At 34.6% G+C, this 12,676-nt stretch overlaps 1 protein-coding gene across 2 annotated transcripts in view; it reads right to left on the bottom strand.

Annotated features, from left to right (window-relative positions):
- dpp (decapentaplegic morphogen) overlaps positions 1 to 12,676 on the bottom strand; it is a 119,320-nt gene that overhangs the window by 28,391 nt on the left and 78,253 nt on the right. Inside the window, exon 1 of one of the 2 annotated variants that reach the window (XM_070107397.1) lies at positions 2,248 to 2,460. The exons of the other annotated variant lie outside the window; for it this stretch is intronic. The gene's annotated coding sequence lies outside the window, so the exon portion shown is untranslated. Of the gene's footprint in view, positions 1 to 2,247; positions 2,461 to 12,676 lie in introns of those variants that run through there. 2 annotated transcript variants of the gene reach the window in all.

Here is a 12,676-nt window from a genome sequence, read left to right as displayed (position 1 = left end):
GTGGAAACCGTAAAAACAAAAAAAAAAAAGACAAAGTAAAAGCAATAACAGCAACAACAATGAGAGCAGCAGACAAACAGCTGTAAGCAGCAACATGTTTGCCGCTGCAACGTCCTCCACTTGGGGTTTTCTTTACAACTTGTCAGTTGACATTCCAATGAAATCAATTTTTGTTTGTTGTCACTGCTGTTGTTATTGTTGTAATTTTGTAACTTGTTTCGTTATTTTCAGATGTACTTTGTGCATTTTTGGAATTTTTTGCATAATTTTTTTTCTCCATGCTTTGGTTTGATTTTATTGCAGGAAAAAAGACCAAAAGAAAAAAAGAAAGTAAATAAAATTTTTCTATTAGTTGTCTAATTATTTCGTTGAATTTTTTTGTAAAAAAATCTGTAGTAAACTTTATCCTTGGCCTCGAATTGTTGCGTTTACTTTGGCTATTAAAATTTGCATTTTCTAAATTTTATGAGTGCGTGTACTGGAATTATTGGCTTGTATTTAGATGTATACACACATACATAGCATAGACTATGTGCTAAGATTTATTCCACCAGCATTTGTTTATTTGTTTTATCAAATTGGCTGTGGAATCTTTTAATTGTTTCACTAAAATTTCGCTCAGCATTTCGTTAAATATTTTCTAACTGTACTGATCATAAATTGTTTTTGGAATTTTTTTTTAGTAATTGTTGCTAGCATAAGGTGAGAAGAGTAATCATTACATTCAGAGCGTCATTATTATAAAATAATGCATACTAGTTAGATCACAATTTAATTATATTTCCCATAAGTTATTATAAATGTTAAAAATAATTGATTACAAAGTAATCATTAATCACAATGCGAGTAACGCTATGTTCGCAATAAATGTGTTGATATTGGTAGTTTAATTGAATTTTAAAAGATTTTGACTAAATAATTGAAAGGTATTGAATTATATTATATATATATATAATCGTCTTCCAATTATTGCTTACAATTATTTGTGACTAAACGCAGCATTCTATTTGAATATTAATGCACCATAATTGAATTTAATCACGAAAATTACTTAAAAATCATGTAAAGTAGGAAGTAATCATTACCCATGTAATATAATTATTTAGTAATCATTACTATTTATTTGAGAAATAATCGTTACTATTAAGTAGTAAGTAATCATAATTCGTGTAATTTAATTACTTAGTAATCATTACTATTTATTTGAGAAATAATCGTTACTATTAAGTAGTAAGTAATCATTATTCGTGTACTTTAATTATTTAGTAATCATTACTATCTATTGTATTTCATTTACCAAGTAATAATTTGAGGAGGAATACTTTTAACAGCGTAAGTAGATAATGACAACCATATACACAAAACGAATTTTAATTAAACTGTAATTAATTACCGAATATTCATTAAAGTCAATAACTCTTTTAAAAATTTATTTGTAAACGGTAGCATAACACTAAAGTTTGATTTTTTAAATACCTTGGAAATATTTAAGTAATATCATGAATTAAATTTGTTATAAAATTATAATTTATTAACTAGTTAGAAACGTTTCTATAAACTTTCCACAAACCGAAAATTTCATTGCGTACAAAATAATTACTTTGATTTGGGGGTCTTGCGGTATTTGGTAGTAATTTTGTATAAAAGCATTTCAAATGGCGATTATTCATTAACGTGAATTTAAAGTGAGTTTGGTACAAATTTTCACTTCCAGCAAATCATTAAAAAGTATAGTTCCTCAGAGTTTAGACTCACGTATACAAATTTATATGTGACGCACATACATTACACATTAAATCTTGAATCTTCAAAAGTTTTAATATTTAAGTGCCACCCTTTTCCATATCAAAATCTTGGCGATTCTTATTTGTACAGCGTTTTTGCACATCTTCAATACAGCACACTTAGTTTCCAGTTGAAGAACAATATATTTTTTCATTATAAATTAATTTCTATTTTTCTGTCACCGTTTGTTTTTACGCAAAATATCGTAACTATTTCACAAGTTCACAAATTGTAATCAAATACTGAAAATATATATTAATTTAATTTTAAAACAAAAACAGTTATTGCTATATCACAATAATCAAAATCTCACTGGTTTGTTATTAACCAACAAATGTTTTAGAAACAATTTCAAAATTCACCACAAAATAAGCTCGAACACATATCAACCGCATACCAACAGCCTTTTGATAAACTTCTAACATTTTAATTAATTTATCATATAGTTAATACAATTATTACCGTTAAACAAATAATTTTAGTAACTGTCGCGATGCTCCGACACGCAAAGACCCCTGCCACTAAAACAGATATTTAATTAAAAGCTTATATACACGTTCCTTTTGATTATTTGAAAACCAATTTCAAATTATTTTGAAATAAAAGCGGCGCGTTACCGACCTTTGCTTTCGATCGATATTCGCTTTATACCGTAAAATAGATTTAAACTCGATCAGCGCTGTAGAACGACTAACGCCTTACTGTCTACCTGTGCCACAAAACCAACCGATCTGCCGATCCAGCAGGCGATCGTGCATACGAGCATACAAAACTACGAAAACAAACGAAAAAATCACAAAAAGAAAAAAAAACATAATATATAAAATAATAATCAGAGCCCCTTTAGCCAACGACTAACAAACGGAGCACTGCCAACAGCAATTCGACCACCAATACCAATAGCAACGCCGCCAACAACACCAACACTATGGTTTTCACGATCACAGTTTTTTTCGGCAAAAATTTTACGCTATCGAGAGTTATAGGACTGAGTCGTTTGTGTGGCAACTGAGTGAGCGCGTTTGCAAAAGTGCTCAGCCAATTTGAGTTTGATGCAGACACTAGCTCACTTGGCATACATAAGCGCTTGTTAATGTGCGAGCGCGGCTTTGCGATATTTACCGGCACTTTAGTGGACTGTGAGACCTACAAGTCACGCTTGAACAAGATACGAGTATTGATTATATATGTGTAGTTACTTTAAAAGCGTGTATTCGAACTTGAGTGTCAGATGCAAATCATCTCTTCATCAGTGCGAAGATCACCAGTAGCAGTGTGAGTCAAAAGTTTGCAAAAATATTTCCTAATAATTAAATAGAAGAGACACTGACTCATCCTATCACATACTTATGAAATAAAATTCGAGAAATATGAAACCTAATTGCGATCACTTCATCAGCAACACAACGTGATCATTAGCTTTTGCGTGTAGACTCTAATTTAAGTCTTGCTTGGCGCAGCTCAAAAAAATGTCACTCTCCATTCACTGGCTACCTTTTCTAGCTGATATCAGTTAATAGAGGAGCGATAAGCGATCGCTACTATGTATGAGTGAATGAATGAGTGATTGTGTGAGCAAATGTACCGAAGATCGCTCTCATAGCTATATTGGTTAATCAATATATGATTTGTCAAGACAACTAGGTTAGAGTACATTGATTTTCATTAAATGATAATCAATACTCTCTGATCCGCATCAAGTGTGGTGAGTTTTGTGATTTGTTACAAAGACAATAGAATAATGCACTGAGCTCTTTGTTAGCTGCTAAACCTCAAATGAATCACTCAATTGAATGGTATCATTTCATTAGTTTATATATGTAGTTCAATTCGTTATATGTTTAGGAAAAGTTTGCATAGTGATTAAATTTTGTTGCTTATTTTTGAGGTTAGGATTTAAGCTACTGTGTAATATATTTTATAAGAATTTCATAAGTTTGTGAAAAATTTATATTTGTTCAAGTTGTGTAAGTTTCTTGTACCACTAAATATGTTTTCAGCGGTGAAGAAGTCAGGAGCTTTGTAAACAAGCTATCAAAAAAGGAACTTCACAGAAGACTATTATTATTTGTGGAAACAGGCCTTGACAGTATTATTTATAGATAATACAAGTAGATATAAAAATGTTCGGTAATGTTTTATAAATTTACTATTTTAGCTCTAACCTTATCAGAATTCGGGACTGAAAGCAAGGCGTTTTGTTAGACGGATTTTAATAGAAAAATATGAAAACACTCAAGCTCAGTTTCCAAGTGTTCCGAGGAGACATGAACTAATTTATATGTATTGAAAAAATGTTGCAACCTAATAAGCGAGGCTCTAAATACGTTTCTATTTCGATGAATTTAACTAACTTCTTATAACATTAGCAAAAAGTTTAAAGTAGTCAAATATTAAGCAGTTGATATCTATTAACTGTCATTTCAGCCATTCAAGAGTATGCTAGAAACGTTTAAAGAAGTAGAAAAGCAACTCTAACTCAACTTCTGTGTGCTCTTAATGTGGTATGTGTCTTGGCTTTATTTCATAAATGGCGGGTGCTATAAATTTGGAAGTTTTCTTTTAATTGATAAAAAAATGCTTTCTATATATGAAGTACTTTGGGTCAACTCATTAATATAGCCCAAATCTGGTGTTTGTTAGACAATATTTTAGAATGATTTAAGACTTAGCTTAGACTCAAACCACTATAATAGGTTATGCGAGACATGAACACTACAGGTCGATAAAAAGTTTATTAAAACTGAGAACAAGTAATAATTAAACAATATTTAAGCATCCCAACTTTAAAATGTTGAATTCCAGAAATTAATTTTTCGAATTTGGATTCGATTTTTAATGTCATTAGATTTCTTTGGAAGCCTAGTACAGAGTTCTCCAATTCCGTTTTAATTTAGTTTTGTTAGTCAAAACTTAAAGATATGCTAAAACTTAAAGATATGCAAGCACGTATAAACAATTTCGTTCGAAAAGGTATCCATAAAAATTATGTGAAAATTAATTTCTTACCTTACCGCATAAATTTAATTTTCAAAATCCAAAGTCCACTTTTTAGCAAGTTTTCCGACGGTTATGTGTATGTTTTTTAAGATGATTATTGCGTCAAACAAATTCACTCAACACTATCTTTCGTCGCCATTAAAACCGACTTTTCATCAAACATGATAAGCTTTAGCACAAACTGTAGCACTTCGAGAGCAACAAAGCGTACAAAAACACAAATCAAACAATTCTTAAAACAGTTAAGTCAATTCAAAGACTAAATAAATGTATGTATACTGTTATCATGAGCGGCGAACGTTTTGTGACGAGAGATCTGATTCGAGTCGTTTAATGAACTAAGCAATGCTGAAGACTAAGAACAGCACCAAACTGTCTCGAAGATCGAGCGGCACTGTAAGACAGCAGTCAAACAATGGCAAACAATGAGACAGTCAAAGCACACACACACACAGCTATAAAAAAAAGAAACACTTTGAAGAAGAAGAAAGTCAGCTAAATGAGCACAACGTGACGCAACGACGGACTGGGTGGCCGGTCGCCAAGTTATATAGTAGCTGCTTAGCTTGAGTTTTAGGTCCTTAAGTGACCTTAAAGCGATTGAGCGCGCGCACACACACACATACATATACGTGTCTACAGACGCGCGCTGCAATGTGTGCTGTGGTATAAACTTGCGCGCATGAGAACAATGCGTCTCGGGTGAGGAGGTGCAAAGAATGCCACAAACACATACACATTTATATCTACATCTATATGATGAAGGGGGCCCAAAGCGAAAGCATGAATTAGGATAATTTTTATTGGTTAAAAACTGCCAGCCGTCGTGGCGCAGCATAAAGAAGCCACTTGGCTTAATGTGCAAGATGCCGAAAAGTGATGGCTGCAAACAGGCTGATTCACTTACTCCTTCTACCTTCTACTTCACCTACAAATACACATGTATCTATATATATTCCATTGTGGGTGTGTGCGCGCCGTGCTTTCGGGGCGCGCGCACACAGACACGAAATGCGCGTTGCTTAAAAAATGAATGAGCAACGCGCAGACATAATCTTCATGCTCGTCTTATATTTTTTCTGCGTGTTTGTTGTTGTTTGTGTCTTTAGTGTTTTCGTATATTTTTATCTGTTTTTTTATTTTTTATTGGGTTTGTTCTTTGCGCGCGTCATTGCAGCGGCGCAGACGTGACGCAGCCTTAGAGGAAGACTCATCGTCTGCGCCACTCGACTACAGCACCACCACCAGCACCCACCAATACATGCGCACTTTTGAAATGTTCAGCTGCGCTGGTGGATCACTTAAGCACCTGTCGTGACTTACTTCGCGTTCGTCTCTGGTTCTGTGTATGCGCGCGCACGCTTTGTGCTCAATGTTGTATTTGTGTTTGCTCAATATACATATAAGTATGTATGTAATGTTGTTGTTGCTGGTGTTCTTTTGGTGGCTCATGATTTTGTGGCGCCGCCAGTGTCGTCGCTGTGGCTCTGCTGATTTCTGAGAGCTCAACAACAATGGTTGCAGTTCGGTTTGCCGCTGTTAGTCCCAACAACAATCGTTTACGTTCGCAGCTCAACGCTGAGTTATATTGTGCGCATGCGCCGCTGCAAGACGTATTGACGACATGACTGGCGTCAAAGGGCTGAGCACTGTGGGTTGGAGTTGTGTATGAATGAAGTTGAAGTTTTCGAAATTGAGTATTTTCTAGTAGAGAGGCGCATACTATTTTAATTTTGTTTTTCCTTTAGACAATGTGTTTCAAAAAATTTTTAGGGAACGCCAAAGAGTTTCTTGTTGCAACTTACTTAACCGAACGGCTGAGGAAAATATCTTGGGCGGTTGATCTCTAAGAAATGCGAATATAAGGATAAAAACTTTACTCTTCGATTCTTATGGGATAAAATTTTTCAAGACAAAAAAACTTAACGAAAGTCAAAAAAGATTCCTTCAATAAAGCATATAATATATTGGTATAATTCGCATTCATAACACATTCATTGCACTTCTGTTAGCCTAAAATATAACGGCAATCTTACACTTCATTATAATATTCATAAATTCTATTAATAGAAGGATACTGCTTACTGTGCTGATTCTCGTCACTTTAAGACCTTATTATAGGTAGGTTTGTTAAGTCAATCTAGTAAGAAACTAATCTCATTTTGGTTTGTAAATAATATATTTTCAAAGTGTTTTGGCCAAGGTTTAGCTATTTTTTCGTAAGTCGAAGTATACACTTAGGCGCATCATTTAATATCTATAATAGATATTGCTTGAAAAATTAACTCTGTCAAAAAGTGATCTAGCTTCGTATTGTAAATAATATACTTTCAAAATCTTTGACTAAGGTTTCTTAAAAATTAAGCATTTTATGTAATTCGAATTATACATTTAGGCGCTGCGTCAAAGTATCGAGATCACATTATAGATCTTGCCAGAATAAGTTAATCTTGCCAAAAACTGATTTCTTTTGGAATTGTAAACGTAATGTTTTTTAAGTTTTGTTAGCTAAAATTTCTTAGAAATTAACCAATCTGCGTAATTGGAAGTATACATTTACGCGCAGCTGCATTAAAAGGAATTTTCTCTAATTATGGCTATGCAAAATAAGCTGTTTCGAATTCTTTACTGAACACTATATTCCATAGTGGTAAAGTTAGTAATCTTACCCTAGAGCGGTCGGGAACATGATGTTCTTTCGAATTATAAATGAAATTCTGTCAGCATAGGGGAGTTGATACATGAAATTCGGAAAGTTGTATCTACAATTTTATACGATACTCTCAGCAGAAAATGTAGAATTTTTCGAGATTCTATAAAAGGTGGATCAGCAAAGGCTTTATGCTTACACCCATAAACCATAAATATTGTAATGTAATAAAATTGGTCTAATCGTAATCAGACTTCGATGTTTTTAGGTCTGAGTTTATATTTTCCTTTCTTAAAATTTATGTGGGCTAAATCAGTTCCGAAAAGACTTATCGAAGATATGGTTCAGCTGACTATAGAAATATCCCTGCGAGCTTTTCGTAATATTTTTTCTTACTCTAATCGACAAAGTGTCTATTGTAACGGCTTTGGAACAATTTCAAAGTTTCAATATTTCTATTTTGATAAAATGTTTAATCAATTCAATACACTGTACCCATATATATACATTTCTATACGGCAAGAACAATGTATGCACAAATCTTTTATTTGAGTTAATCAATAGTTGTAGTGGTGTGGAAAGAATGCAGCAGGAGGTGGAGCTGAAATGGAGTTTGAACGATGGCCATTGTCGGTATTGACGAAATTCGTTGAAGAGAATGTTGGTGTACACCGAATTCATTCTGGTTTCTTCGATTGTGGCAGGTATGCGCGCAACAGCAACAACAACCAACAACATGAATAAGAATTCGTTTCAATTAATTTGTATTGTTTTTGTAGTTGTTGTTTTTCTTATGCTTCATTTTATATTTAATGATCGTTGTAGCGAATGTTGCCACATCATTACTTTAGCAGCCATTATGACTTGTCTGTTGACTGGTCGAACGGTTGGTTGGTTGCACAGTTGAGGCGCTGGCTGACCGTTCGTCTGAATGGCTAGCTGGCCGGCTTAACGGACGACTGCGCATGGTTGTGTGTACACCCAAACGCGTTAATATGATATATATATATATATAAATAAATACCTATATGAAAGCGTGTATGTGTATGTGTGCGTGTATAAATGGCGTACGTACAAATACCACTAGACCTTAAGTCTAAGCATTTGGACCCGCACGTCTGCCAACTGCGTCGACGTGGCACTGTTACCTGCAGCCAAGTAACTGTTGCAACGCTGCGTCAGCGTCGGCTGACGATCATTCGCATCTTTGACGATCTTTGCACTGCGCACTAGAATGAAGAGTTATATGGAAGCTTTATGCGTGCGCAACTTTGTGCGGCTAAGGACTTTCACATATTTCCACCATTAAATGTCCGACTTGGAGTGCATACGAAGTTATAGGTATATACGAACATATATGCGTATTTAGTTATGCATGAGTGTGTGTGTTAGCGTGTGTGTTGTGAAGCGGTTGTGGCAGTTCCAAGTAGTAGGTGGAGGAGTAGCAACTGAAGGGGGAGTTGACCGCCTGTTTCGCATGTTTAATCACGTCCATCATTTCATGTTTGTATTCTCATGTTTTCTTTATTATGATTATTATTATTATTGTTGTTGTTGTTTTTGTTACTTCGATTTCTGTCGTTATTGCTCTGCATGTTCTGGTGACTGTTCGCACTCGGCGCTGCATGTTTTTGTTGTTGTTGTTTATTTGTTTTAGCAACTGGCCAAACAATATGTTCACAATTGTGCGTTTTCTTGTTGTTTTTGGCGATTTTTCGACTCACAAGTACTTAAGTAAGTCGGTATTTATTATTTTATGCTTGTCATTTAATATATTTTCTTGTTATTTTTAGTGTTTTTGTAGAGAAGTATGTGTGTATGCCTTGCAGTTAGCAGCTGGTTTGGGTGAAACACACTTCGAGTATCGTTTTGCTGGAACAAATGTTTCTTTATTGCCGGCTATTGGTGTCTATAACGCTGCAGAAACATATATATATATATTATATTATATATTTATATACATAGATACATAAATATATACCATATGTACATAGATACATAAATATACCCGTATATGTACATATGAATTTGCTCTTTAAAAGCCTGCTCGAATTGCAAAACTGTATATCTGTAATATTTATATATTTTGTCAACGCTCACGTTTGGGTTTTTTGCAAAATTGTTTGCAAATACATACATGCACATATATGTTCATACATATATACATATAAACTTAGCAACGACTCAATCTGAGTGCATTTGGCTTAAATTTCGTGTACTGTTTATAGTCAGGCTCGCATTTCAACAAGCCAGACATAGTGACTTTTTCAAAGTCTAAACAATATTCGGCAGACAATTTCAATTTTTTTTGGTGTGTCAATAACCTGCTATCGTCTTTCGACTCCTCCTTCTTGCGACTGATATACAAATTCCAGCTTAGAAGGTAGTCCGATGCATACACATCGCTAACGTTTATATCTCAGTCATAGAGAAAAGCCACGAAATATATCCATTATATAATTAATATTATATATTAATAATTAATTAATAATTTTTGTATGAACCCAGACTGAGTGTTAATAGCTTAGTTAACCGAGATTTTCGAGTTAATGCTTCCAAATATATTTTTCCAAAGAAGTTATTACATTGTCTCAACGATTGGCTTAGATTTTTCCATTCAATAATGAGTCACATGAATTGGCCAACCACATCTCAACTCCCGAAGCGAACAAGATACAGAAAATACCAATCCTTATTGAACTCAAACTTAGTCGAAAAGAGTGTTAAAAGGTTAATGATTTCAGAATGTAGCCTCAGAATATGCTGTTGTAAAGTATATATTACGGTTTGTATAACCAAAATATAACTAGTTGGAAGTGTGGAGAGTTTAAATTAGGTTATCTGTCAGAGTCCAATTTTAAGCCAAGAAATATGTACAGCTTAAATATATGGGTTATTACTTATAATACAAATTTCAGTAGAACAAATAAGAAACATTGCGACAGTACTTTGTCTTTATATATATCTTTGATGGTTTCAAACTTTTCCATATACGAAAAATTAAGATCGTGTGTAGTTCTCTGACAAACTCTGCACCGCACTTGATACTTAAAAATTCTGACGTAACCATATCAGCGGTAATTGGAAGCTTGATAATCGTGTGTCCATTGTGTATAGAATTTTAATGGCTTATTCAATATATAAGATTATATCAGAAATTTTTCATGGTACTAAAACATTCGTAGCTTTGCCAATAGCTGTAGAGCGGTGCCGTTATATGAAACTCTTTTGGTTGTTAAGTTGGATCGAATCTAGTAGCTTCAGAGTGGTAGTACGAATTTCCAACGACTATATCCCTGAACAGGATATATTAAGTTTGCCACGAAGTTTGTTAGGGAATGGTCGGAGGTCTTATAAAAGATACGGTATACTTATATATAAATAATCGATGATGAACTAGTTGAGTCAACTAAGCCATGTACGTCTGTATGTCTGTATATAGGCGCACTAGTCCCTCAGTCATTGAGATATTGATCTGAAATTTTGCACACGTACTTTCCCTCACCAGTAGTTGATCATTTGTCGGAATCGCTGATATTGGACCACTATAGATTAAAGCTTTCAAACCAAAGTTAGGGGAGTTTTATGTCGTCTGGTTAACAAATTTGTAATAAACCTTCTGTTCTTTGCTGCTCTTTCCTGTTCTCATTAGTTCTATTCAAGCATTTATTCCAAATATCGAATTTCGCATACCGAAATATTCTACAACAGTGGCTTTTAAACTGTTATCGGAACCATAGTTGCCATCGTAAACATAGTTTTATATATACATATGCCTGAATGAGGCTGTATATTTTTATTGCCTGTAATTATAACCAACTCGGTGACATTTGCCATCAATTTCACCTTTTACCATCAGCTGCTGCACGCCACAGCCGACATCCGTCTCGTGCAACGTGTGGTGTCGCACGCTCTTCACGGCCGACCGTTTGGAAGTTGGCTGTGCTGAAGGCGGGGTCTTCTCACTAGTACGCCATAGGATGCACCATTGTGCCATTGTCTCTGGCTGTGTGACTGTTTCTACTAAGTGTACAATATTTCTTATAGCCCCCGCTGTGTGTTCAAGTGCCGACCCGTTGCGCTGAACACGGGATGAAATCGACTTTTCAAAACTATTTGATAACAATTTACGAAATATTAAGTGTTTTCCGTTTTGCCGTGTGCGCTTCAGGTTCGACTTCTTCTTTGCATATGTGTGGATGTATGAGTGCGGTTTAGGAGATAGTCAGCCAAGCGGATATATATATAATATATATATATATATATGTTTAAGTGCAGTTGCTTGCAGTTTTATTGCAAGCCGCCAGCGATTTCAGAATATCGAGTGAGTGCAAAAGAAATCAATCTGCCACCGTCATTCCTAAGCAATTTTAGGCAGGAATAAAAATAAAATTTAAATGCTAAGTGCCCTTTGCAGTTTTCGGTTTGGTACTTTCGCTTTACAAATGACTTTTTAGCTGATAATAAATGAGCGTTTGACTTGACTTACTATTTTATTTTTGATTTTGGAAAAGTGCCAGGCAAAACACGTAAATTCCTTGCAATAGATAACTGCCAAGCGATAAGGAATTAGAGAAGGCACGTTGTGTGCTCTCAGCGTTAGCCAATGACGTCAGGCCTTCAATGAGCTGGCATTTCAGTTTAAGAACCAATAAAATTAAATTAATTGAGAGAAGAATTACCTAGGCGATTTTGCTTCTTGGAAATACATTTTTTTATATACTTATATACTTCCATGCAGTTTTTGCTTTGCTGCAGTTTTGCGCGTGTGTGGCAGCCACAGCGGCTTGCCCTTTGTGGCCAATGGTTTCCTTTCCGGTGCGTTTCATCAATTTCAACAATTTAATTGCCGATCGATGGTGTGTTTATGGAGTGTTGTTGGCATTTAAGCGGCAAAAAAAATCAAAAGACCAAAAAAAAAATGATACCAAAAATGTTGAAAAATAAGCAGAAGACAGGAGAAGTGATAAAGTTAAAAACAAATTAAAAGAAAAAACCCAAAATAAATCGCAAATGGTGAAAGTCATTAGGTGCAAGCGATAAAACTGCAGGAATTCCGAGGAATTCAACGCCAAGTTGGGCGGTTAGTATTGCCGAATGAACTAAATTGTCGAGACATTTAGTGGCTTTATGCTAAAAGAGTATTACCGAGGTGCCGATAAATGGTCGACTGCAACAAAAGTGAAATATTTTTTATGTAAAAACAAGTTTGGCACTTAAATGTATGTATATATTACATAT

The sequence above is a fragment of the Bactrocera oleae genome, chromosome 3 (assembly GCF_042242935.1).
Source record: "Bactrocera oleae isolate idBacOlea1 chromosome 3, idBacOlea1, whole genome shotgun sequence".
In the NCBI taxonomy this organism is placed as follows: domain Eukaryota; kingdom Metazoa; phylum Arthropoda; class Insecta; order Diptera; family Tephritidae; genus Bactrocera; species Bactrocera oleae.
Note: the sequence above shows the minus strand (reverse complement) of the source record. Positions and strands in the feature narration are given on the sequence as shown.